At 46.0% G+C, this 26,530-nt stretch overlaps 1 protein-coding gene across 1 annotated transcript in view; it reads left to right on the plus strand.

Moving 5' to 3' along the window:
- Window positions 1-26,530, plus strand: part of SOAT2 (sterol O-acyltransferase 2) — a 608,478-nt gene that overhangs the window by 562,022 nt on the left and 19,926 nt on the right. The window lies entirely within an intron of this gene.

Consider the following 26,530-nt stretch of genomic DNA (forward strand, 5'->3'; position numbering starts at 1 on the left):
ACCGGTTTCGGGGTTTCACCCCTCATCAGCCAGGCTAGCTTGAATCCAGTGGCACAGTGAGCCCGGGACCCACGTCTGGGCATACCCGGCGCACTTAGGGTGGCAAAAGCAAAACAAAACACAAACGCTGTGGGAGAAAGTAACTCAGTCAATATCCAATGTCACAGACAGCAAGGTTCCCAGTACCCCAGGTCATTGCTTGCTACACTGATTTCCACATACCACGAAAACCAAGGCTGCTAGTAAGGTTCAGGATCTAGCACTGCTGCTGCTGAAGTACAAAAATCACACGAAATTGGAAGGCCCAGGAGGGCCAAGGGTAACTGTCTGGGGCAGGAAGTTAAGAGAGATGGGCGAGCTATGAGGGGAATTGTGTGGAGGGACAGGATGGGGGATTACGGTGGAGTTATGATGCCTGGCACTACACAAATATGTTACCCGTTCGTGATTCACCTGCCACTATAGCAATGACGATTTCATTTTGTTTTGTAACTGTTATTTCACAATGTCTTAACCTTACTAAAATCTGTTTACAAAACATAATTAGTCAGATAGAAACGTCTGCTCTCAGAACTAAAGCCCACAAGCAAACTTATTAAGATAAAAACAGTTCATCTGTTACACAACATGGATCAATTTTGGCCATTTCAGGTGCCGATGAAGGCCATATCACGGACAAGTTAAGACTTATGGAACTAGAGCCTTAATGCATCAGTCTTGAGCTGTCAAGCCGCCCCTGTTTTTTGCCAGGTACTGGTTTGGGACCCAAGACGAGAGAGCATCCATGCCATACTGCCCTTTTCCTAATGATTTGTAAGTAGTTGAAAAGTGTACATTTTTAGTTATAAAAACATTCGTTGCATTATAACTTTGTATTTTGCACTTGCATAAGTCTGTAAGTTTTCGAATTGAAAGCTTTGTGATGGCAAAAATCCATTAGTTAATTTGGCCCCTAAATGATTTATTCTTTCGGTCAACCTGTCCCTAACAGATGTAATAGAATAAACAAATGCATTTAATTAGGCATGTCTTGCAGGTCCTAGCCAGGATAGCTGTCAAAAAACTATTATCAGCCATCCAGATAAATGGCAGTTCAAAAGTTTCATTATAGCAAAAAGAAAGGCGACAACCTCCGGTTAAAAGAAATAGAGCCTTTTATGTGACTTGAGTTATTGATTTCAGATCATATTAGAACACAAAAAAGCGATCCATTCTTTTTTCATGCAAGTGTAGCTAGCCAGACTTACAGGAAATCCCTTGATGAATCGGTACCTCCAGGTCTTTAACCACTCCTCCCACAAACATGCATTCTAGGCCCACCCACATATTATCAACATGTATTCGTTTTCACACACTCCCCGGGGGGAAATAGAAAATGGTTGCAGCAGGCCACCAGGCATGTCCGCAGCCCCAGGAACCGCCACCTTGCCGGGGCTTTAAAGAAATATGATGCAGGGGGGCTGTGCCACCTCTCCAGGGCAAGTTTAAATCCAACGCAGGGGGCATCCAGCCCCCAGCAGCCCCAGGCACAAAATCGTGCCCTAAGGTAACTATAACTCAAACAGTCACCATGCACTGCTAATTACTCCACAAATTATGGTAGTCATGACATCTTTGATAACATCATTGATAATATCAATGTATTATTTGCAGTAAAAAATGTGACAAATAAACTGTGCCTGGCAGGGGCTCGAGTTATAGTTACCTAAGGGCACGAGTTATAGTTACTTGAGATAATCCTTACTATAACAGGTGATTTTCTATGGTTTTGTATGTTTAAAATATGAGCCTAACTATAACATCCCTGTAACCTTTGTTTTTTAAATAAATTTCTATGTTTTTTCAAATTCTATTTCCTAACCATAACGTCTGTGTAACCTTTGGTTTATGTATATATATATATATATATATATATATATTTATATGTGTATGTTTGTATGTATATATACATATATATATATATACGTGTATATATATATATATATATATATATACGTGTATATATATATATATATATATATATATATATATATATATATATATATATATACACAGAAAGTAAAATGTGCTTAAGAAGTAAGCGGATGGCAGGTAGAAAGAAATGGCTCACATTTATTGAAAAAGATGCCTTAGAACTACTTGTCCTACTGCTGCATCTCTTAGGGCTTCTGAATCCAAGCAGTAATGTTGCATGAAGGTGTGTGCACTGTTTCAGGTTGCTGCTCTGCAGATATTTGGCAATGACACACCTGTAAACAACACCATGGAAGTGGTCATGGCTCTTGTGGAATGAGCACTACTTTTGAGTTCAAAGGCCGACCTGCTTCCTGATGGCAGAATAAAATTGAGCTAGATATTCATCTAGAGATCCTTTGTTTCCCTAGAGGGAACCCCTTTCTAGGTGCACTGTAGGCAACAAAGAGTTGGTTTGATTTGCGAAAAGCCTCAGTTCGGTCCAAACAAAACCATAAGCACCTTTTGATATCCAGAGAGTGCAGTGCTCTTTCAGCTGATGTCAGAGGGTCTAGAAAAATGACTTGAGAATTACACTCTTATTGAGATGGAAGTCCGATGTGACTTTAGGAATGAACTTAGGATTTTTGCATAGAATAACCCTATCATTCCTGAACTGGGGAAATGGTTCCTGGATAGTGAAAGCTTTCATTTCGCTAACTCTTCTCGCCAATGTGAGGATGAGGAGGAGAGACACTTTCCAGGAGAGAGATTTTCTATCCCATTTATGGATAGGCTCGAAACTGTGAAACTGAAAGTGAAAGTACTGTGTCCATTAGTGGAGGAGGGGGCCTCACTAATGGAAATGTTCTGAATAATCCTTTGAGGAAATGTTTTAAAAGCCTGACAGACCATAGTGATGGTGTTTTGGGTGATCTCTGAAAGCGAGGAATGGCTGCGAGATGTACCTTAATGGAGAAGTGAGCTAAGCCTGTCTGAGCGAGATGTAAAAGGTAAGGTAAAATCTCTTCAGGTGAAGTGAAGATAGGATGTACTTTAGCTCTTTGACTCCATATGCAAAACTTTTTCTACTTTATGCTGGATGTTTTGTTAGTACTGTCTGCCCTTGTTCTGGCTAATATGTCCCTACAATCCAAAGGAATTAGATGACCAAATTCATGGAACTCTAGAGCCAGGCTGATAACGGAAGAGACTTGGGGTCTGGATATAGAACTTGTCCCTGGCTCATCGTCAACACTGATGGGATTGGTTTGAGTGGAATGTGATGGTGCACTGAAAGGATGAGGAGCTCCATGAACCAGAGCTGGTGCAGCCATGCTGGGGTTATGAGTATCATCTTGCAGGGTTCGGCCTTCATCTTCCTGAAGCCTTTTGGAAGGAGAGGAATTTGAGGAAATGCGTAAGCAAATATGCCGGACCATGCAATTGATAGTGCATTCCCCCACAATCCTGGATGGGGATGCCAACTTGCAAAGAATTGGCAGATTTTGCATTGTGAGGGGTCGTAAAGAGGCCCAGTTTTGGTTTGACCCCCTGGAGGAATATCTGATCCAGCATTTGTTGATCCAGTTCCCACTTGTGGCAAGATGTTTACAATCTGCTCAAGGTGTCTGCTGTTGTTCTGATTCCCAGGTATGTGTTCTGCAGTCAGATGTATTTTGTGATGGATGCACCATTTCCAGATTAGTTGAGCTTCCTGGAATAGCAGGCGAGATCTGGTGCCGCTTCGCTTGTTTATGTAGTGCATTATTGTATTGTCTATTGGTATGAGCACTGAGGACAGCTAAATCCTTGGAATGAAGGCTTGTAGAACAAGATGCACTGCCCTTAACTCGAGAAGACTGATGTGAAGGCCCAGAGGAGAACGTGGCCATTTGCCACTGATCTAGAGATCCTGGCAATGAGCCTCCACCCATCTTTGGAAGCGTCTGTTGTGATCACTAAAGGTGAGTCTTGAGTTATGAATGGTAGGCCTACTGATAGATTTACTGGTTGGGTCCACAAGGTGAATGATATGACCATAGGTGGAGAGAACAGAGCTTCTCCACGTATTTTAGTCTGGACTTCCAGCCTGAAAGTAGTAGCTTTCAGCCAACTTAACGGCATAATACTGCTGCCCCAGCAAGCTGCTGAAAGCCTGTGGTGGCAATGTCCATGGCACAATCGATTATCTCTGACAATGTGCGCTCCGTTCTAGCAGAATTGTCTTGGTTTCCCCTTTGATGTCATCCAGGAGCTTGTCCAGATATGGGGGCAATATTTGACCACATCTGCCTATTATATCTGTCAAGTAGGGCCACTGAGTTTGCTGCTCTGACTGTGAGCACCGACATGGCTGAAAAACACTTGCTGATGTTATTAAGGCATCTACCCTCCTTGTCAAGGGGTGCTGATAAGGGTGTGGAGGGATCCTGGATCTTCTTTGGGCCACCTGAGAAATAAGGGAAGTCTGGTTTTAGATGGCCCATTAGGCAGGCTGGTGCACCCTTCAGGACCTTGTATTTTTTTATCAAGTTAAGGCAATACTGATGCGACTTATGCTGGATCGCGCATATCCTGCAGGCCCTCTTCCTAAATGTAATCAATAATGGCCATGTTCCTGACAGTTTTACGAAAAGGTTCCTTAATATCATAAGGTATAGGTTGCAGGTATAGGCAACTCGAAATGTGTTGCTACTCTTTGCTAAAGATGGTGAAAACCTCCTATGTCCTCTGGAGGAAAATCCACTGGGGGCGGTGATTGAGATGAAGGTGTTGGTAACAAGTAATCATCCAACTCATCATGGTAGTCCTGGAGTTCACCTTCTTCTCTTCCCTACTCCCATGAGTTTGGGCATTGTAATTCAGTTACCTGTAGAGAACAGACCACTGGTGGAACTGGAGGCAATCGTTGTGCATGCTGCGGAGTTGGTGGCTGAAGAGGCACTGACTCTGTCATAGCTGAAGTGTTTTGTATAGGAGCAGACACTGAAGGAAACCTTTTTCTGTAGTCTGACAGCATGAACTGTAAGTCTGTTACAAGTGCTGATGGAAGATATACTATGTCTTCTTGGTATTGTTGGCTCAGACAGCAGCCAAAATGTGATCTTGACTTTAAAGAAAGAAACATATATTCATATAAAGCTACTACAATGGTAGCAAAGTGATTAAAAGTCGCACAATCAGTGTAAAGGGACTAAAGTAAGAGCGGGCAGAGAATTGATAATGGGAACACACAAAATTTAAGTGGGTGTGTTCTGAGTTCCATACTACACGGAATACGTCTCTGCACAAGAGACACATTGGAAACTCCAACATGCAAAAAAGTGCTGACGTGTGTTCACGGCGGTGGTGAAAAGATCTAGCCAGGGATCACCTAATGTTGAAAAAGGCCATGCGCAACCTCTGATGTAATTGCGATTCGTCATCCGCAAGAAACTGATGGCTCAATCCGTCTATTCTGGCATTCAAGGAACCTGCCAGGTAGTGCATCACTTGAAATATTTCTTGCCAGACTAGCCGTGTCCAGAGATGCAAAGCCTCTTGTCACAGGGTCCACGATCCCACTACTCCCTGCTACTTGCAGTACCACATGGCAATGGTGTTGTCTGTGAGCATCTGCACCAGCTTCCCTCTGATAGATGGCAGGAAGGCTTTCAACATTTGGCTGATAGCGCTCAGCTCCAGGAGATTGATATGAACCCGGACATCCATCGGAGATCAGACGACTCTGATCTCCACTTCTCTCACATGGTCACCCCAACCAAGAAATGATGCATCAATCACCACTGTAAGCTCTTGGCTAGGTAAGAAGAGGGGCCTGCCACAGAGATAATCACGGTCTTGCAGCCACCACAGCAGGTCTTTGGAAATCTCCAAACTCTGGACCAGATCAGAAAGATCTCCTTGGTGAGGTGCCCAGATCTGACTGCAAAGCCTCCATGTGTCATCTGACATGCTTGACCAGCAGGATGTAGGACACCATGAGTCTGGGAAGCTTCAGAGTCATCCTCAGTGACATCCAGGGCTAAGGTTGAAATATTGCCATCATAATCTGAATGTCAGGGACTCTCTGCTTTTGGGAGTAGACACAAAATTGCACTGTGTCCAGAATGGATCTAATAGAAGGGAGTGTCTGCGAATGAGTCATGTGTAACTTTGGCTCATTGATAGTGAACCGTAAAAATTATAAGTTCACTGCAGTCTGGAGGTGGGTGATGACTGTGTGGGGAAAGCCCCCTTCAAAAACAAGTCATTGAGATATGGGAAGACTGGGACCCCGACTTCTGAAGATAGGCTGCAACTACCATCTTCACTTTTGTGAACACTCAAAGGGTATTGGTGAAGCAAAGGGGGAGCACAAAGAACAAAACATGCTGCTGGCCCACCATAAATTACAGGTAGCGCCTGTAGGCCTGCAGGACAGGGATATGGAAATAAATGCCCTGCAGATCCAATGCCATTATCCAGTCGCCAGGGTCAAGGGCAGAAAAGATAGGGGGCAAACTGAGCATCTTGAATTTGTACTGGGAATGCATTGAGCTGGTAGAGATTTAAGATGAAAGAGGTCCTTTTCTTGAGACCAAGAAGTAGTGGCAATAACAACCACGACCAACCTCTGACATTGGCACCTCCTCTATCGCCAAAAGAGCATGATGCAAAAGGGACAGATGGTCCTCTGTCAGTTGTTCTGGGGATGTTAGCAGGTGCAGTGGGGTTTTGAAGAATGGTAGGGATTAACACAGTGACAAAATCTGCTGGACCTACTTGCCAAAAGTATTGTCTCCCATCCTGGCAGAAACTGTCAGATCCAGACCCCAACATGTTGGGTATGTGACAGTTAGGGCATGCTAAAGAGGTCTAGGGGCTGTGGCAGCTGGAGGAGCAGATGACGGAGTTGCATGTTGGCCTTGTTGTGTACATATTTGGTTGGGGCCACAGCTGAGGCCACAAAAAGATAGGGGGATTGTTGCACTGGCTGGACTTGCTGGTGATACTGAAAGCCTCTACCATGGCCACACAAGGGGCGAAACTGAAGGTGTGGTTGTCGTGGGGTTGCAGGTAGGCTGAGGAAGCAGTGGCCTTACTGTCTTTAAAGCACTCCAGAGCCGAATCTGCTTTGCCACCAAAAAGAAAGGCTTGTCCATAAGATTCACCTGAACGTTCCCCTGAGAAAGTTAAAGTCGCTGAAGAGAAAACCTGTTTCCCAGAAGTCTGTATTTTTTTTAATTCCCTGTCAGCAGGAGTAGTCAGGAAAGAACGTGGCTGTGGTTTGCTGGCCAAGGCCTGTACTACAAGGCTTTCAGTAGTAGGATGTTGGATGAGGAAGTCTGGATCCCAGCAGCATGGCAATGGCACCTGGCAAGTTGGCATATGATGTGGGGTCCCGAACAGGTCTTGCCCCAGATCCCCAAAAGTGTGTCCTAAGTGCCTCAGAAAAAAGGGGCTCAGAATTGGTTTGGCCAGCTTGAAGCACCTCAGTCAATATTACTTTTGAATTACTGGGAAGGAAGCTGAAGATCCAGAACTTCTGCAGCCCTCTGCATGACTATAGTGAAGGAGGTGGTTTTCTTCGTGGGTGAGCCCTGGTCCGGAAGGGACACCAGTCCAGTGTCTGGAGAGGTATCAAGACCACAGCAGTACTGGGGGTCCTCATGCCAAGAGTCTTTCTGATAGGGCTCGTCAAACTTGTCTCCACCATCAGAGTCACCATTGTCTGAGTCCTTACCAAACAATTTGTGCTCTTCCATGGGGCAAGAGAATTGTGTCTGCATCAGAAGGGTGGATAAGCGACTATGAAGCAGTTAAAGCAGCTCACAGCCTAAATCATGGGTGGGGCAGCTCCATCTCAGCAGTGGATAGCGGTGTGGATTGGCTGTCATCATCTGTAGTCGATGTTGCCGTTATCAGTTTTGGTGTGTTGTGTTCCAATGTGTGTTGTGGCACCGAAGAGAGAACTGGTACTAAGGTTGGCCCAGAATACAACCAGAGGGGCCAGCTGATGCATAGGGCAAACCCACTGGTGAAAGTTTAGTTGGGAGGCCTTGTGGCTCCTTGGGGCTACAGGTGCACCAGATGGAGCCAGCAACATGCCAAAAAGTCACAGCATGGCTTCATGGAAGTCCTCAATTTGCTGCAACCTCGCCATCAGCCAAGGAAATAAAGGTTGCTGTGGGACAAGGGTCTGAATCGGCTCAGAAGTTAAACAACTTTGAGAACGATACCAGGAGGGAGTAAGACACCCTTGCACATTCTCAGGAGATTAAGAGTAGCGGAACGAGGCTGAGTTACCCTTGGAAATCTTGTGTTTTTTCTTGGACCTGCACAAGGATTTGGACTTCAATGACAACTTGTCGTGGGACAGGTCTTAGAAGCAGGACTGGACACATGCTTTGCAGCTCGACCTGTCACAACATGGAGTCGTGTGGTAATTTGCTACAAACAGATTCATTTCCAGGTCATGATGATGTTCGGGTGCATCAAGGTGATTCACTGTCAACCTTGGAGTCATGGTCCAACTCCAGGCACACAGACATTTGTTTTCAATGTTCCACACACAACTTATATCCTGTTGATTTAGGAGGTGACAAATAGACTCGGCATTGTAGAATTGTTTTTAGAAAGTCACAAGGAGAGGAGGGATAGCACTAGATCCGCATCTTTTGGCGCAGAAAGAAAGAAACTGATGTCAGCATGCATGAGTGGCACTTAAATGGGTCAGAGCATGTCACATCTACTGTGGAATGATGGTAACGCTGAACTCCCGGCGAAATATTTTCCAGATCCAGTTTGACGCCTAAGGAACTGTTCAAAAGGTGAAGGATCTGTTGTTAAAAGTCTTTATTAAAAAAGGAAATACACTCTCTGGCTTATCACAGGCAGGATCCTTTCCTAAAAACTTCCGCTTTAAGACTGTCACCACAAACATTTACACGTGGCACAATTTCACCTTGCTGTACAAACAGACTGATTCTTGTTTACCATTTATTTTCACCTGGAGCGCTTCATTATTGACACCCAGAAACGCTGTATGACTACACTTGCTGAAGTGAGAGACCAGTACAGACTTACTCATTGCTTACAACACGTCACAAATCTACGACAGCTCTTGTATGTACTGTTGACTTAACATTCATACTACAACTCTACATGTTACTCAAAATCCTTGAAAATGTTGGCTATTCTGTTCCTATGAAAACAGTTCTGATATGAATACTATTGCACTAACTAGGTAAAAAATTAGACTACAATACGCGTCTGTTAATCATTATACATTGGGAACACTTAACATATTGTGTGCTCCTGTGACTTTATATGACTGATTTTCAATCATACATCATATTTAGCACTGTCTTGGCTTACTTGTCTTTCTTTAGGAGTAAGGCAGCAAGGAACTTTGTGAGAATTTAAATAAGGGAACTACTAAACGCATAAGAAACTTCAGAGTCTTGAAAACCTTTGAAGATATCCCTGGTGCTGACCAACCACTGAGGAATGCTGGCTCGAAGGATAACACTTAGGCATAGAGTAACATAAACAACTAATTATTTCTATAGGTGTGGTAGCTTCCTAATTTTTAACCGAAGTTGTTTGGGGCCACACTCTGAGAGGGGTTAGGGCTAGAACAGTCCAGCTGTGTTCTGGCTACTGATATGTATTTGTACATTCAACTGTATTGACTGGACTAATGTGTGCTACACTCTACTTGGCACCACCCTTCAACTGTTATAAAAGTATGCTTTGATTGCTCAACCACACAAACTCCTGGGGAGTCAGGGAAGCTACTGAGGGAAGTCAAACTTTGGATTGCATAGTACCCAGCGTCTCAGCCAGCAGGACAAAAGGCAGAATCCCAGTGAAAACTTGGTGGTGCACCATTATCAGTGTGATTTGGTCCAGGTGCAGTGAAACACGTAACCTGAATGGAATTCTGGAAGTGTGTAGTAATAAAGCTGGTAAGAAGGGTTGCATTTTTCTGAGGAGTAAATACCTGCATTGTGTTTACTTCTTTCCTACATTGGAAGGGTCGACTCCTGAAAGGTGAATGAGAAATGTGTGTTCATTTCACAGTATTCTTTTGTCTTATGGCAATTATCCCTCTGTTTTAATAAAGTAATGCCAACAAATGATTAGCAAAGGAGGGTCCCCAATATGGGATGCCATTCATGTCAAAATTACAGCACCCCATATTGGACACCTCCTGAAATGCATAGCGTGCTGCAAAATGAATATTACATACACCAGAATGAATGTTCTATGTGTCAAAATAATTATGATACCTGGCAGAGTGAATCTGAATTGAACCAAAACAAATATGAAACCTGGCAGAATGAATATGCTACTTTGTGATCAATATGAATAAAACACACACCAAATTGAATAAGAAATATACTGAAATATATATAAATCATACTGAAATTAATATGGCCCTCACTGTAAACAATAAAGCAATCACTGAAACGAATACAATATTCACCAAAAAGAATGTGCCATTTCTTGAAATGACTGGCTTATGCCAAGAGAAATATGACATACATTGAAATTAATATGGCAGATTGAAAATAATATAAAGTATTGAAATAAATGTATTATATCCTGAAAAAAAACAATGCACATTGAAACTAATACAATGTACATTGAAATCAACATTAAACATGTTGCAATGAATTTGAATTGTGTTGAAATGAATATTACTGAGATGGCAATGAATATGAGACACACAGAAATGAATAGGAGATGATTAAAAATGAATATGGCTTGTGTTGAAATGAATGCAACCCCATTGAATTGAAGTTGACATGTCTTCAAATGAGTATGACCACAGCTGAAATTCGCATGAGATTTGTTAAAAGGAATATGGCATGCCTTGAAATCAATATGACACATATTCAAACTAATATGATATATATTCAAATTAATATGATATATGTTAAAATTGATAAGTTGCATCTTAAAATTAATATGACAAGTGTTAATATGAATATGACATCCATTGAAATAAACTTAACATTGATTGAAAATAATATCATACATGTTAAAATTAATATGACCTACGTTGAAATGAATATGACCTTCATTGAAATGAATTTGACATGTTTTAAAATTAATACGAGTAACGTTAAAATGATCATGACATTTATCACAATGAATATGGCTTGCATTGAAAGTGATATTATATACATTGACATGATTACGATATATGTTGCAATGGATATGATTTATGTTCAAATTAAAATGTGTTAATATGAATGAAGCATCCATTGAAAGAAATATGGCACATGCTAAGATGAATATAACATGCATTGAAACAAATATGAGCTCCACCGAAATCAATTCAACATGTCTTAAACTGAATATGACGAATGCTGAAATTAAAATGAAACGTGTCAAAATGAATATGTTATGCTTTGAAATTGATATGATATACAGCAAAATAAATACTGCATATATTGAAATTAATATGACCTATGTTGAAATGGATATGACCTGTGTTAAATTATTATGACAGGTGTTAAGGTGAATATGACATCCATTGAAAGGAATGACATTCATAGAAAGGAATATGATACATGTTAAGATGAATATGAGCCACTTTGAAATGAATTTGACACCTGATGAAATTAATATGGCCCACATCAAAAGTTATATGACATTCTGTAACATGAATATCACACTTTTTGAAATGAAAATGAAACTGTGAGATAAATGTAACATGCTTTGAAATGATTTAGGCAAATATTGAAATGAACACAAGCCATGTTTAAATGAATATGACTCCTGTTTAAATGAATATGGCTTGCTCTGAACTTATGTGGATTTGCTTTAAAATTAATATTACACATTGAAATCAATGTTACATATTCTCAAAGGGTTGCGTTACGAGTTTGGCCGTTTGTGCACCACCATGGCGGCAGTGTGACCGCCATCTGCTTGGCAGTCAGACCACAGTATTACGATGCTGAAAGTCCCATAGGGAAAGACTGCTGCAGTCCCGCCAGCACACCAGGCAGCGCAGACCACGGGTGGCAAGGAGGCCAAAAAGGCCGATGGCGCCGGTGTTTCAGATGGAAACATTATGATGTTGCCTACTGCCAGCGTGACTGTGGCAGTCCAACCACCACATCCCAGCCGGTGGAAACGGAAAGCATAAAGGAAGCAACTCACCTGCAGGCAGTGTTATATGACCTGTGCCGCCATGGAGCCCATCACACACACGTCCTGCCGCAGGTGCTGCTCATCGATGGACCCACACAGCACCCACTTTGCATAACAATGAAAGGTCAATGCGATGCACAATAGGTTGTGAAACGAATATCCAAAGCTCACAATGCAAACAACACCTGCATAATAGTGAAGGCGACATCAGGAGCATTCATGGACACATTTCATTTTGCACATACCCCTAAAACAGCATTTGCATAGGAACTGACCCTTCATGTATATCAGGGACAAACAATATTTGAGCCAAGTGATATGCCTAGCTGCCAAATGTGTAAGTGCAAGTCAAGAAAGCACATACAACGGCAACAGCATGGTCCAGACATCTAGATGATGTAGCTGTAAGGTACACAGATCAAAGTGGACACATGGTCAGTCAAATCCAAAGGAAGCTACCACAATTTAACAACCTCCATGTGTGGACAAACAAAACTCTAGCTCCCGCACATGAGACGAAAGTACAGTCTATATCAGGGGACAAATCTACACCATGCATGCTGTAATTGGCCAACACAAGATGAAATACTTACCCTAGTAAGTATAACACAATGCAATGACACCCCAATTGGATCAACACCCACATATCCATACAGTGAACATCTACCCTTGTCTTGGGTGACCAACACTTCCCACAAAGTCAGATATTAAAAAACAACAGCAAATGTGGTGGATGTGTCTGTGGGTGTTGTGGTGGTGTCTGGGGGTATGGTGACTGAGGTGTGTGGGGCTGTGGGTGGTGAGCTGTTGTAGGAGGCTTGCCTGGCTTGTAGAGGGTACCTTAGGTACTTATACCTTATACCAGGTCCAGTTATCCCTTATTAGTGAAATGTAGTAGTGTTCTAGCAGCTTAGGCTTATAGAGGTAGCTGTAGCAGAGAAGCTTAAGCTGAACTAGGAGACATGCAAAGCTCCTGTAATACTACTTAGTTACACAGTAATTATGCACTATAAAAAGACAATACTCAGTGGTACCAAAAATAAAGGTACCAAAATTATCTTAGAGGCAATACTCCTTCTGGAGTTAAGTATTATACACAATATATACACTAGACACCAACATCAGGTAAGTAAATAGTCATAGGATAGTGCAAACAATAGAAAATACCATAGAATGCAATAGGAAGAAATGGGCCTTGGGGCAACACAAACCATATACTAAGAAAGTGGAATGTGAATCATGAATTCCCCCTTAGGCAAGGGTAGTGTGTAGAGGGGCACTGGGAGTGTAAGAAAACCACAAAGGTTGGTAAAATACCCAACCCCAGAGCCCAGGAAAGTAGGAGTAAAGTACTGCAAGTTTCTTTAGGACACACTAAAAGTCGTGAATAGAGTTATTGCAAGAACCAAGCAAGACTGCAAGCAACAAATGGTGGATTCCTGGACCTGAAGACCTGTAAAGAGAGGAGACCAAGTCCAGAAACCGCAGAAGATTCCAGAAGGACAGAAGCCCCTGCCAACCTAGAAGATGGTGCAAAAGAGGATTCTCCGGTTGGAAGAAGTCTGCAGAAGAGCACCAAAGAAGATGGCTGTGGGTTCCTGCATGATGCAAAGGATGTCCCACGTGGAGATGTTGGATGCAGGTGAGTTGTAGCGCTGGATTAGTCCAACAAGCCTTGGTTCAAGCAATGTCATGGACTGTGTCAAAATGGCGCTGCTTGGACCCAGTAGGGATCTGGGGGCCTCGACTCACAGAACCCACAGATGACCAGGCAGCACCCACAGAGGTCCCAGGACACGGGGACAAAGAAGGTGCAAATTCCAGTTGCTGCAGCACTACAAAAGAAGGTCCCACGCCGCCGGAGAACAACTCAGCGAGTTGAGCATCACAGGATAGAATGCTGGGGACCTGGGCCAGGCTGTGCATGAAGGATTCTTGCAAATAGTGCACAGAGGCCTCAGTAGGTGAAGATGACATGGTGCACAGGTGTACTGTCGCAAAAGGGGAAGGCAAGCTCTTACCGCCTCCAAATTTGGACAGCTGGACCTTAGGACAGTCTGTGTCAAAGGGGTCCACCACTTGTGTTTCAAGGAGCACTCTCGTCATCGGGAGAGGAATCCCAGAGAACCTGTTGTCGTATTAGAAGGTGCCTGTTGGAGCAGGGAAGTGACTCTGTCACTCCACAGGAGATTTCTTCGGTCCTTCTGGTGCAGGGTGAAGACAGGGAGTCCCCAGAGGGTGCACACCATGGAAACTGTTGCAGTTGCTGGCTGGAACTGAAGTTGTAGAGTCGCAGTAGCCTTTCTGGATACTTTGTTGCAGTTACAGCGGTTCCTGGAGCGGTCTGCGGTTGATCCGAGGTGAGAGGATGAAGCAGGAGTTGCAGAGGATTCCTGGTGGAAACTTGCAAGCCAAATCTGAAGAGGAACCCACAGGAGAGACCCTATGTAGCCCTGAGAGGGGGATTGGCTACTACCCAGGTGTGCACCTATCAGGAGGGGTCTCTGACGTCACCTGTTGGCACTGGCCACTCAGAGATCTCCAGAGTGTCCCCACACCTTGGAAAACAAGATGGCTAATGCAAGGGACACAATCCAGGAGCTCTGGGCACCACCTCTGGAGTGGTGATTGGCAGGGGAGTGGTCACTCCCCTTCCCATTGTCCAGTTTCACGCCAGAGCAGGGACAGGGGTCCCTGACCCAGTGTGGACTAGCATATGCAAGGAGGGCACCATCTGTGCCCTGGAAAGCATTTCCAGAGGCTCGGGAAGGCTACCCCTCCCAAGCATATAACACCTATTTCCAAAGGAAGAGGGCGTAACACCCTCCTCCCAAAGGAAATGCTCTGTTCTGCCTTCCTGGGACTGGGCTTCTCAGACCCCAGGAGTGCTGAACCCTGTCTGTGAGGTGGCAGCAGGTGTAGCTGCAGTGCAAGCCTCAGATAGCTGGTTTGGCAGTACTGGGGGTCCATGTTGGAGCCCACAGGATGCATGGGATTGACGACCCCAATACCAGATTTGGAATGGGGGGGACAATTCCATGATCCTAGACACCTTACATGACCATATTCGGATTTACCATTGTGAAGCTACATATGTGTATTGACCAATATGTAGTGCACGTGTGTAATGGTGGCCCCGTACTCACGAAGTCTGGGGATTTGGCCCTGGACTGTGGACCAGTAAATGAAGGTTAGACGTATAGGTGACTGATAAGTTACTTAAGTGCAATGAAAATGGCTGTGAAATAGTGTGTGCACTATTTTATTCAGGCTGCAGTGGCAGTCCTGTGAAATGGTTTGTCTGAGCTCCTTATGGGTGGCAAAATAAATGCTGCTGCCCATAAGGATTTCCTGGAACCCCAATGCCCTGGGTACCTAGGTACCATATACTAGGGACTTATAAGGGCGGGTCCAGTGTGCCAACTGGAATTGGCATATGAAGTCACTAAACTATAGTGACTAATTTGGAAGCAGAAAGAGCATAAGCACTGAAGTTCTGGTTAGCAGAATTTAGTGACACAGTTAAGCACTTCTGACAACACACACTGTAGGCCACAAACTATGAGCACTGGGGTCCTGGCTAGCAGGATCCCAGTGAGACAGTAAAAACATACTGACATACACTCACAAACAAGCCAAAAGTGAGGGTAACATGCTACAATGAGGCTACTTTCTCATATGTGTTGTCTGGGTGTATGGTGGATGTGATGGATGTGTCACTGGGTGTTGTGGTGGTGTCTGTGGGAATGGTGGATGTGGTGTGTGGGTCAGTGGGAGTGCCTGTTTAAATGGTGGCTGATGTGGTGTCTGTGGGTGAATGTTGAGTGCCTGCATGCTGGTGTGCCTGGTAGAGTTTGTGTTGCTGTGTGCTGCTTGTGTGTGTTGAGGTTGGTGCATGCGGATGTGTCTGTGTGCTTAGGACAAGTAGGGGAGTAGGGAATTTGGATAGGGAAGAGAGAGGATGTGGGAGGGAGGATTGGGGATAGATTGCTGTCATCATTGAGGAGGCTAGAGCCTGAAAAGATTTCTGTAGGCCAGACACCATCGAAATCATGAACACCATCCACTCCGGCTCTCCATATGACCCCTGCACTCACCACATCCTCAACAAAGCAAGCTCCGTCATTGCACCCCAACTACGGAAGATCATCAACAGCTCCTTCGAGTCTGCCACCTTCCCGGGAAGCTGCAAACACGCCGAGATCAATGCCCTCCTCAAAAAATCCAAGGCGGACCGAAAGGACCTCAAGGACTTCCGGCCTATCGCCCTGCTCCCCTTCTGGGCAAAATTCATAGAGAAGGCTGTCAACAGACAACTAACCCGCTTCCTTGAGGAAAACTGCACCCTGGACCCTTCCCAATCCGGATTCCGCAGCAACCACAGTTCCGAAATCGCCCTCATTGCCGCCACCGATGACATCAGAACCATACTGGACAAAGGCGAAACCGCGGCCCTCATCTTCCTGCACCTCTCGGCCGCGTTCAACACCATCTGCCACCACACCCTACGCTCACGGCTCAGCAATGCAGGAATTCGCGACAGAGCCTTGGACTGGGTCACCTCCTTTCTTACCAGCAGAACCCGGACAGTCCGCTTCCCCCCATTCCGCTCAGAGGCCACCAAAATCATCTGCGCCGTACCCCAGGGTTCGTCCCTCAGCCCGACCCTCTTCAACGTCTACATGGCCCTGCTTGTTAACATCATCCGATCCCACAACCTCAACATCATCTCATACGCCGATGACACCCAGCTGATCCTATCCCTCACCAAGGACTTTGCCAAAACCAACCTACACGAAGGAATGAAGGCCATCGCTGAATGGATGCCTCAAACTCAATTCCGACAATACGGAAGTCCTCATCTTCGGCTCCACCCCCTCCGCATGGGATGACTCCTGGTGGCCTGCCACTCTCGGAGCAGCTCCGACTCCCACCGACAGCGCATGCAACCTAGGATTCATCTTGGACTCCCCATTATCCATGACCCAACAAGTCAACGCCATCTCCTCCTCCTGCTTCAACACCCTCCGCATGCTCCGAAAGATCTACAAATGGATACCCACTGAAACCAGAAGAACAGCCACCCAAGCCCTCGTAAGCAGCAAACTGGACCACGGCAATGCCCTCTACACAGGAACCACGGCCAAACTCCAGAAGAGGCTGCACTGCATCCAGACCGCCTCATCTTGGACATCCCCCGCCACTGCCACATCACAGAGCACCTGAGAAACCTGCACTGGCTCCCAGTCAACAAAAGAATCACCTTCAAACTCCTCACCCACGCTCACAAAGCACTGCACAACACCAGACCAGAATACCTCAACAGACGGCTCTCCTTCTACACCCCGACCCAGCATCTCCGCTCCGCCGACCTCACCCTCGCAAGCATCCTACGCATCTGCAAAACTACAACCAGCGGTAGATCATTCTCGCACCTCGCCACCAAAACCTGGAACACTCTTCCAACCCACCTGCGCCAGACCAAAGGCCTCCTTTCCTTCAGGAAACTTCTCAAGACCTGGCTGTTTGGGCAGTAGGAACACTCCCCCTTTCTCCTTCCCCCTCCTCAGTGCCTTGAGACCCTCACAGGTGAGTAGTGCGCTTTAAAAATTCCTGATTGATTGATTGATTGACATGTCACTATGAATGTCTTCCAGGAAACCATTTGTCTGAAGTTGGCTTACCAACCCCTGGATGGTATTCACAATGGCAGTCTGCCCCACAGAAGGCTATTGACCTCCTGATACTCATCAGGAAGTCAATAGCCTTCTCACTCAGGGCAGCAGGAGTAACAGGGGCTGGCACTGAGGTACCTAGTTCAAAGGAGACGCCAACCCTCTTAGGTGAGTGGGCATGGCCAACTGGGTGGGGAACAAAGAGGAAGGGTGGTGCTAGTACTCGGGGTGGCGGACAAGGATGGTACAGGAACAGGTCCTGATGGGTCCCCCACCACCAGTGAGTGGCCATTGGAGGTAGAATCTAAAGATGAAGAGGTCGATCCTATGTCCTCGGTGGCACTCCCCTCACCTTCCAGGCCACTGGGTCCCTCCGTGTTGGTGGTGTCATGACTGGAGGTACTGTGACCAGATGCTTCCCCACTTGGTTTCGCCCTGTCTCCTTCACTTGCCTGGGATGATGCTCCAAATACAAAGGGGAAAAGGGTCTCCACATGTTCCTAATCACACCTAAACAAGGGGTGTGATTTACAAACAGTACCATGATGTCAAGTAGACCCCAGTAACAAACTACTTCAAGGTGGCTCCTACATGAATCATACATATGCATGTATGTCATATGAACTGTCAACAGTTGCCCACAGAAAAATCAGGTCTCAGATCTCCAATTTCATGGGTGAAGTTGTGCAATCATAATAACCATTGAACAAGTAGAAGGCCATATCACCTTCAATGCTTTGCCTCATGGAGCATACCTGTTACCTGTTGTCATACAATGGTAGGCTAACACCAAGTTCATTCCAACAGATCCTACACAAGGTCATTCAAACATCTATTGGTCACATACTCAATAACACAACAATAAGAAATGGTGCTCCAAATCCTGCCATGTTGATTACAGCAGTACAGTATCCTGAAGAAGGTGACATGGAAATACTCACATCACACTGGAAACATGTCAACAATGCACACTTCACCATGTGTAAACTGTCCTAATTGAGTCATGGAGGTAGTACTAATGTTGCTCAGATATACTACATATTTGGCACAGAAATGTACACTGTAGTCAAAATGTGCAAATTGACAGGGAGATATGTTGCTAAAATACATAACACAATGAAACAGCTAGCCCCCGGAAAATCACCACTACTATGTGGCACCCCTTACAATGACAAATTCTGATTGCCTCAGTAGAAGCCATTAGTTCTTTGTATATTGGAGAGGCCCAAGGATTTACAAGAACTTGTAGAAGGCCCTGGACATGTTGCCCAATGGGAAGCTACATCACTGTCTCCATTTTGGTCCTGCAAACCCAGATGTCCGTGGATGAATGGTTCTACCCAACCACATGTGATTCCAACAAAACTGCAAGTCACTCCATGATGTGTGCCAACAGTGAGGCAACAAATCTTTCCCATTTAACATGTGCAGTGCACTTTGCCACTTGATGCCACATCAGTGGCATGGAAATGGGCATTGTGTGTAAAAACTCTAGTCCTACATGTCATATCTCTCATTGCTACTGAAGTTGTACATGCCAAATGACATGCAATGACGTGTGAGAGTATGTGTGAGCCAACAATCAATGGTGACACACTCCTGTCTGTGGCACCACATAAAATGTAGCCCCATTGCATATGTCCCATTCCAAAGACAGGTTGACATGCAACTATATGTGAGGGAATACTGAAATCTTCCTGTGAACACAGGTAGAAGAAGCATGAAACAGCAGTGTACACATTTTGTTAAAAGAGAATGGGACATATGCTAATATGTCAACTCAAGGAATTTTGGCAGTCAAACAGGGACATAAATCACATTCCCCACTTACCAAGGGAAGGTTTAGATCTGTAGCTGTACCCAAAGAACAATGTATGCTCTGTCACATGTGTGATGCCACCATCACATGTCAGACAGTAGTGTGGCACCAGCACTCATCACACACTGAAAACAAGTGGCCTCTTGGGAGCAGATGCCAATTTACTCACTTAACCAGACACATGGCTGAGGACAGTGATCTATCACTTCTTTTTCTTTGGACTATAACACTGAGGAGTAGTGGTCTGTTGCGTAGAATTTAGACCCACTACAACAACAAACCTTCCTTGATTGATCACTGTACAAAGCAATGTGTTGTCCTCGGACATCAATTGTTTTGTGGATTGTACTCAGTTGTGATCTAGGTTCCTGGGCTACTAGGCAAGGCACATCAATATGCACCAAATTACATATCTACACAAACAGTTACTCATCTTGTGTGTCACACATGGTCCATCCCCAGTCATCAGGAGGAGATGTCAGAACCTAACACATTAACTTGGCTGTGTGACAGGCAGTAATATGTCCTATACTCAGTGTGGCTGCTGTGCTCCCTGCAAATGCCCATCAAGGTCCGGGTATGCTACTGCCAGAATGCGGGCCCCTAGGGGGATCATGCTTCGAGGTGTGCCCGCCCACGTTGGGAGGACAGCCCTATCTGAATCTCTGAGATCTTCTGGCCCAGCACCTCAGGTCCTTCCACCTCTTGCAACAGTGGGCAGTTTGCCAGCTATGGAACCCCAGGGTCTGCACCTCCTGGGCGATAGCTCTCCAAATCTCCTTCTTTTGATGGGTGTTTACCCATATGGATGCAAGAGACAAATCAAGCGATTACAAACACAAGTTTTTGCTCAAATGGTTGTGTCATACGTCAGAAACACCAAGCATAAAATGGGCAATTTGTCAACCAACCACAAGTGTGAAGCACATGCAAATAATTACAGGGACATGACTACACACTTTAGGATTCATCTGCAGACTAACCTACTACCCTGCTCAAGGCCTACAATGACTAAGCAAGCCTAAAGACATTAGGTATTCGATGCTCCAGCAACATGTACTGTGATGTGAGCCACAATGAAACACCACAAAGAAATGCGGTTTCTGAAGGGTAAACTGTGACCTAGCAAATGCAGACTCATGTCACTTCAGAGTAGAATTCGGTGGTATGTACCTGTACCACAAAACACTCCTTTAAACATATTTTTCTATCTTACAAAGAGAACAACTCAGTGAGTTGAGCTTCACAGGATGGAGTGCTGGGGACCTGGGCCAGGCTGTGCACGGAGGAGTTCTGCAAATAGTGCACAGAGGCCTCAGGAGGTGAAGAAGACGCAGTACACAGGGGTACCGTCACTCTCAGGGAAGTCAAGGTCCTACCTCCTCCAAATTGCGTCAGCAGGACCTCAGGACAGCCTATGTCGATGGGGTCCACCCTCTGTGTCCTTAGGAGCACGCTCGTTGCTGTGAGAGGAGTCCAAGGGTACTGGTCGTCATCTTGGAAGGTGCCTGCGTGAGCAGGGGAGTGACTCTGTCATCCCACAGGAGATTTCTTCGGTCCTTCTTGTGCAGGATGAAGTCAGGAAGTTACCCAGAGAGTGCACACCGTGGAAATTGTGGCAGTTGCTGGCTGGAGCTGAAGTTGCAGAAGAAAAGTATCCCTTGTGGATACTTTGTTGCTGTTACAGCGGTTCCTGGAGCAGGCTGCGGTTGATCCGAGGTCAGAGGGTGAAGTAGTAGTTGCATAGGATTGCTGAAGAAAACTTGCAAGCAGAATCTGAAGAGAACTCACAGGAGAGACCATAAATAGCCTGGAGAGGGGGATTGGCTACCTCATCAGGTAAGGACCTATCAGAAGGGGTCTCTGATGTCACCTGCTGGCACTAGATATTCAGAGCCCTCCAGAGTGCCCCCACACCTTGCAAAACAAGATGGCTGAAGTCTGGGACACACTGGAGGAGCTGTGGACACCCCCCCTGGGGTGGTGATGGACAGGGTAGTGGTCACTCCCTTTCCTTTGTCCAGTTTCGCGCCAGAGCAGGGGACAAGGGGTCCCTGAACCGGTGTAGACTGGTTTATGCAAGGAGGGCACCATCTGTGCCCTTCAAAGCATTTCCAGAGGCTGGGGGAGGCTACCCCTCCCAGCCTGTAACACCTATTTCAAAAGGGAGAGGGTGTAACACCATGCTCTCAGAGGAAATGCTCTGTTCTGCCTTCCTGGGACTGAGCTGCTCAGACCCGAGGAGGGCAGAACTCTGTCTGTGAGGTGGCAGCAGCTGTAGCTGCAGTGCAAGCCTCAGAGAGCTGGTTTGGCAGTACTGGGGGTCCATGCTGAAACCCCCAGGATGCATGGAATTGGCTCCCCAATACCAGATTTAGAATAGGGGGACAATTCCATGATCTTAGACATGTTACATGGCCATATTCGGAGTTACCATTGTGAAGCTACATATAGGTATTGACCTATATGTAGTGCACCCGAGTAATGGCGTCCCTGCACTCACAAAGTCCCGGGAAATGGCCCTGAACTATGTGGGGGCACCTTTGCTAGTACAAGGGTTCCCTCACTCTTACTAACTTTGCACCTAATCTTCAGCAAGTGAGGGTTAGACATATTGGTGACTTATAAGTTACTTAAGTGCAGTGAAAATGGCTGTGAAATAGTGTGTGCACTATTTCACGCAGGCTGCAATGGCAGGCCTGTGCAAGAGTTTGTCTGAGCTCCCTATGGGTGACAAAAGAAATGATTCAGCCCATATGGATCTACTGGAACCCCAATGCCCTGGGTACCTAGGTACCATATACTAAGGACTTATTAGGGGGGTCCAGTGTGCCAATTGAAATTGGTAAATGAAGTCACTATCCTACAGTGACAAATTTAAAATCAGAGAGAGCATAAGCACTGAGGTTCTGGTTAGCAGAGCCTCAGTGACACAGTCAAGCACTATGCAGACACACACATTAGGCCATAAACTCTGAGCACAGGGGTCCTGACCAGCAGGATCCCAGTGAGACAGGCAAAAACATACTGACATACAGGTAAAAATGGGGGTAACATGCCAAGGAAGATGGTACTTTCCTACAGCAGTATTTCATTATCAGGACATGTAAAATACCCTAGTATATGTCCTTCCTTTTAAATACACTGCACCCTGCCCCTGCGGCTGCCTTGGGCCTACCTTAGGGGTACCTTATATGTAGTAAAAGGGAAGCTTTGGACCTGGCAAGTGGGTGCACTTTCCAGGTTGAAATGGCAGTTTAAAACTGCACACACAGACACTGCAGTAGCAGGTCTGAAACATGTTGACAGGGCTACTCATGTGGGTGGCACAATCAGTGCTGCAGGCCCAATAGTAGCATTTGATTTACAGGTCCTGGGCACACATGTTGCACTATACTAGGGACTTATGGGTAAAGCAACTATGCCAATCATGGATAAACCAATCATCAGGTCACTTTAGACAGAGAGCACTTGCACTTTAGCACTGGTCAACAGTGGTAAAGTGCTCGGGGTCCAAAGCCAGTAAAAGCTAAATGTAGCACATAGTAGAAAATATATATTTATTTTAGTTAATTAATTTGTGTTCATGCCATATCCTTTCAGAATATGTAATATTAATTTCAATATGTATTGTTAATTTTAAATCAAATCAACATCGATTCAAGGCAGGGCATATTTTAACAGTGAGCATTTTAATTTACACATGGCTGGTGTTTATTTCAATATGTGCATTATTCATTTCAAAGCATGCTATATTTATCTCATATAGGACCAGATGTAGCAAACTTTTCCGAGTCGCAAATGGCCCGAATCGCAATTTGCGACCCCGCAAAATCGGAAACGGGATGCAAAAATCCCATTTCCGACTCGCAAAATGCGGCGCGAGCCATTACTGACTCGCAAAAGTAGCGACCCCATTTTGCGACCCGCTAATAGGAAGTCGCTATTTGCGAGTCGCAAACCAAATGCTATAGCCACTCGCAAATTGCGACTAGTCGCAAAAAGCCCATTTTGCGCTTCCAATTTACCACTAACTCAGAGCAGGTGGTAACCAGAACCAAAGTATAAAAGGAGACCCAGAAGGCACCTGGGTTAATCAAGATGGCGGAGATATATGCGATAGCAATGAGGAGGAGAGCCCACGCTGCACAGCAGAGGAGGAGGAGGAGCCAGAGACAGGAGAAGATATACAGAACCAGGCAGACACTTTTCCAACAAACTGAGGAGGAGATTTATGATAAATACAGACTTAACAGTGCAGCAATACTAGATTTAATAGATTTACTCAATCCGCAGCTTCAACGCCAGACTGTGCACGGCTGCGCCATCCCTGCGCATGTGCAAGTGCTATGTCACTGCACCTCTTGGCCTCGGGTAGCTATCAGGGGGGTCATTGCTGTGGCAGGTGGGGTATCCCAAAGTGCACTCTTACGGTTCTTCAGAGCATTCCTAGATGCCTTACTCACACACATGTCCAGATACATATACCTACCCAGGAATGAGGCAGAAATCAACAGCACCAAGTTGGAATTCTACAGTATTGCCAACTTCCCCCATGTCATAGGGTGTGTGGACGGGACACATATACAAATCTGCCCTCCTGCAAATCTGGAATATCTGTTCCGCAACAGGAAGTGTACCCACTCACTGAACATCCAGGTGGTATGTGATGCCCATTATGTTATCACTGACATGGTTGCCAAATTTCCAGGGAGCACACGACTCCTACATTTTCAGGCACAGTGGGATACACCAAAGCCTAGAACGTGGGGAGTTTGGAGACGGATACCTCCTAGGTATAGCTGAATACACCATGCAGACATACACACAGGTCAATGTGGAACCCATCTATGCCCAGCTAACATTGTACATTTTGTGCCAAACAGGTGACAGTGCATATGCACTACGACCATGGATACTTACCTACCCCGTACTTAACACCCAGCAATGAGACAGAGAGGCGATACAACAGTGCACATAGGAGGACCCGAAATATCATAGAGGACCTTTGGACTGCTGAAGGCCAGATTCAGATGCCTCCACAGAAGTGGTGGTGCCCTCCAGTATACCCCAATAACAGCTTTCAAGATCGTTGGCGCACTCGCTATCCTGCACAACATTGCCACCAGACATGGGCTACCTCTCACCCCAGAAGACCCAGATTCAGAGGATGAAGAGCAAGAGCTACCACATCGCCATCATGGGGATAAAAGCATTGCAAATCAAGGCAGACTGAGACGGGACCACATTGCAAATCAATACTTTGGAAGGTACGTTCTAACTGTCACCACACTCACTAATGTCACACACAAAAAGTCCAGGTGTGAAGTGTAACAAACAAGGGATTTAATAATGTGCACCAAAAAAACTATATCCATTAACTACAGTTCAGGGGCTGTATTAGTCCACGTGGCATGAGGACACATTGATCTCATGTGCCTCTACTCGAGGACAGTGCGGAGTTCACATTCTATGCCGGCCTCGCCCAGCATGGCTGGTTCCTGATGTGTCAGCAGTGCCATGCCTTGCGCTACCACTGCGCAACACCCTGGTGTCTCTGGCTGAGACACTGCTGACGGTGGAGCCCTCCTCGCTGTCCTCCGGCGTGTCAGCTGCGCCCCTAGCCACCTGTCGGGCCTCCACGATATCTACGGCATGGCTGAGACGTCCCAGTCCATGTGCCACATCACTGGCAAAGTGGCCCATGTCTACCTGGAGGCTGAACGTGCGCCGGGAAAGGCCAGTAGTGTTCACTGCCAGCCTGACGATGGAGGCAGACATGCGGTCCAGCCGGTGCATTAGCTGCCTGTCACGGCGCCTTGCACCCTCTCTCTCAGTTATGAGTTCTGCCACCAGTTGTCTCATTGAGAGTGCAAGGTCGCCGACATGGATATTGAGTTGTTGCAGCTCTGTGTGTACCAGCTGCAGCCCACTGTTCTGGTTTTGCTCCATGCGCCGCATGGCCCCTGATATTCTCCTTATCTCCCGTGTCTGCAGGCGCTGACCCCGTAGGAGTGCAGCCTCGACGGCCGACATGGAGGCGTCCCCTGACTCAGCCTGCGGCACTGGAGGGACATTTACACGTCGCCTGCGACGCAGAGGAGGCTCCGTGTCATCTACAGCGGCACTGTGGCTGGGACCAGGTGCTGGCTCACTCACCAGTATGGCAACTGGCGCATCATGAGGGGACTGTGTGTGGGTGGTGCAGGTCCCTGTGGTGGCTGGTCCTGACTCCTCTGCAGGCTGGTGGCTGACCTGTGGCCCCTGGACGCTTTGTCTGGCGGTGGTGTTGTGTGGGAGACCTGTGGGACATAGGGAACACACTGTCAGTATCTACCATCTGTTATCAACTTCCTAATTAACTGTTGCCTATCTACTGCCTACTTGACTACATTGCCCATAATGCACCATGCAGGTGGTTGCTACTCTGAAATGGAGCTATTTTGGTTGTGCATGCTGCTGTGTACAAGGTTGGTGGGGGTATGGCATATATGGGTGTACATGCATGTCTCATGGTACTCACCGGTTGATGGTCCTGGCTCTGAAGTATCCAGCTCTCTGGCTCCAAGGTCTCCTCCACTCTTTCCTCCAGGGGTGTGGGTGGTGGTATAGTGGATGGTCCCCCTCCAGTGCCCCTCATCTCCCGGAGCCGCTCTGCCACCCTCTCCTTGGTCCGGGAGCGCAGGTCATACCACAGTTTCTTCAACTCTTCTATACTCCGGTGGCTGACACCCATGGAGTTCACCTTGTCCAGTATTTCGCTCCAGATTCTTTCCTTCTCCACCTCTGGCACACTGAGGGCTGCCCTCCCAAACAGTTGTTCATGGTGCTGGCAGCATTCCTCAGTCAGCACCTCCAGCTCTTTTTCTGCAAATTTCAATTTGCGCTTTCTTGGTGTCTCTGCCATGGTAGCTGCTGTTCTTCCTGT

This window comes from Pleurodeles waltl, chromosome 4_2 (genome assembly GCF_031143425.1).
Source record: "Pleurodeles waltl isolate 20211129_DDA chromosome 4_2, aPleWal1.hap1.20221129, whole genome shotgun sequence".
NCBI classification, from domain to species: Eukaryota; Metazoa; Chordata; class Amphibia; order Caudata; family Salamandridae; genus Pleurodeles; species Pleurodeles waltl.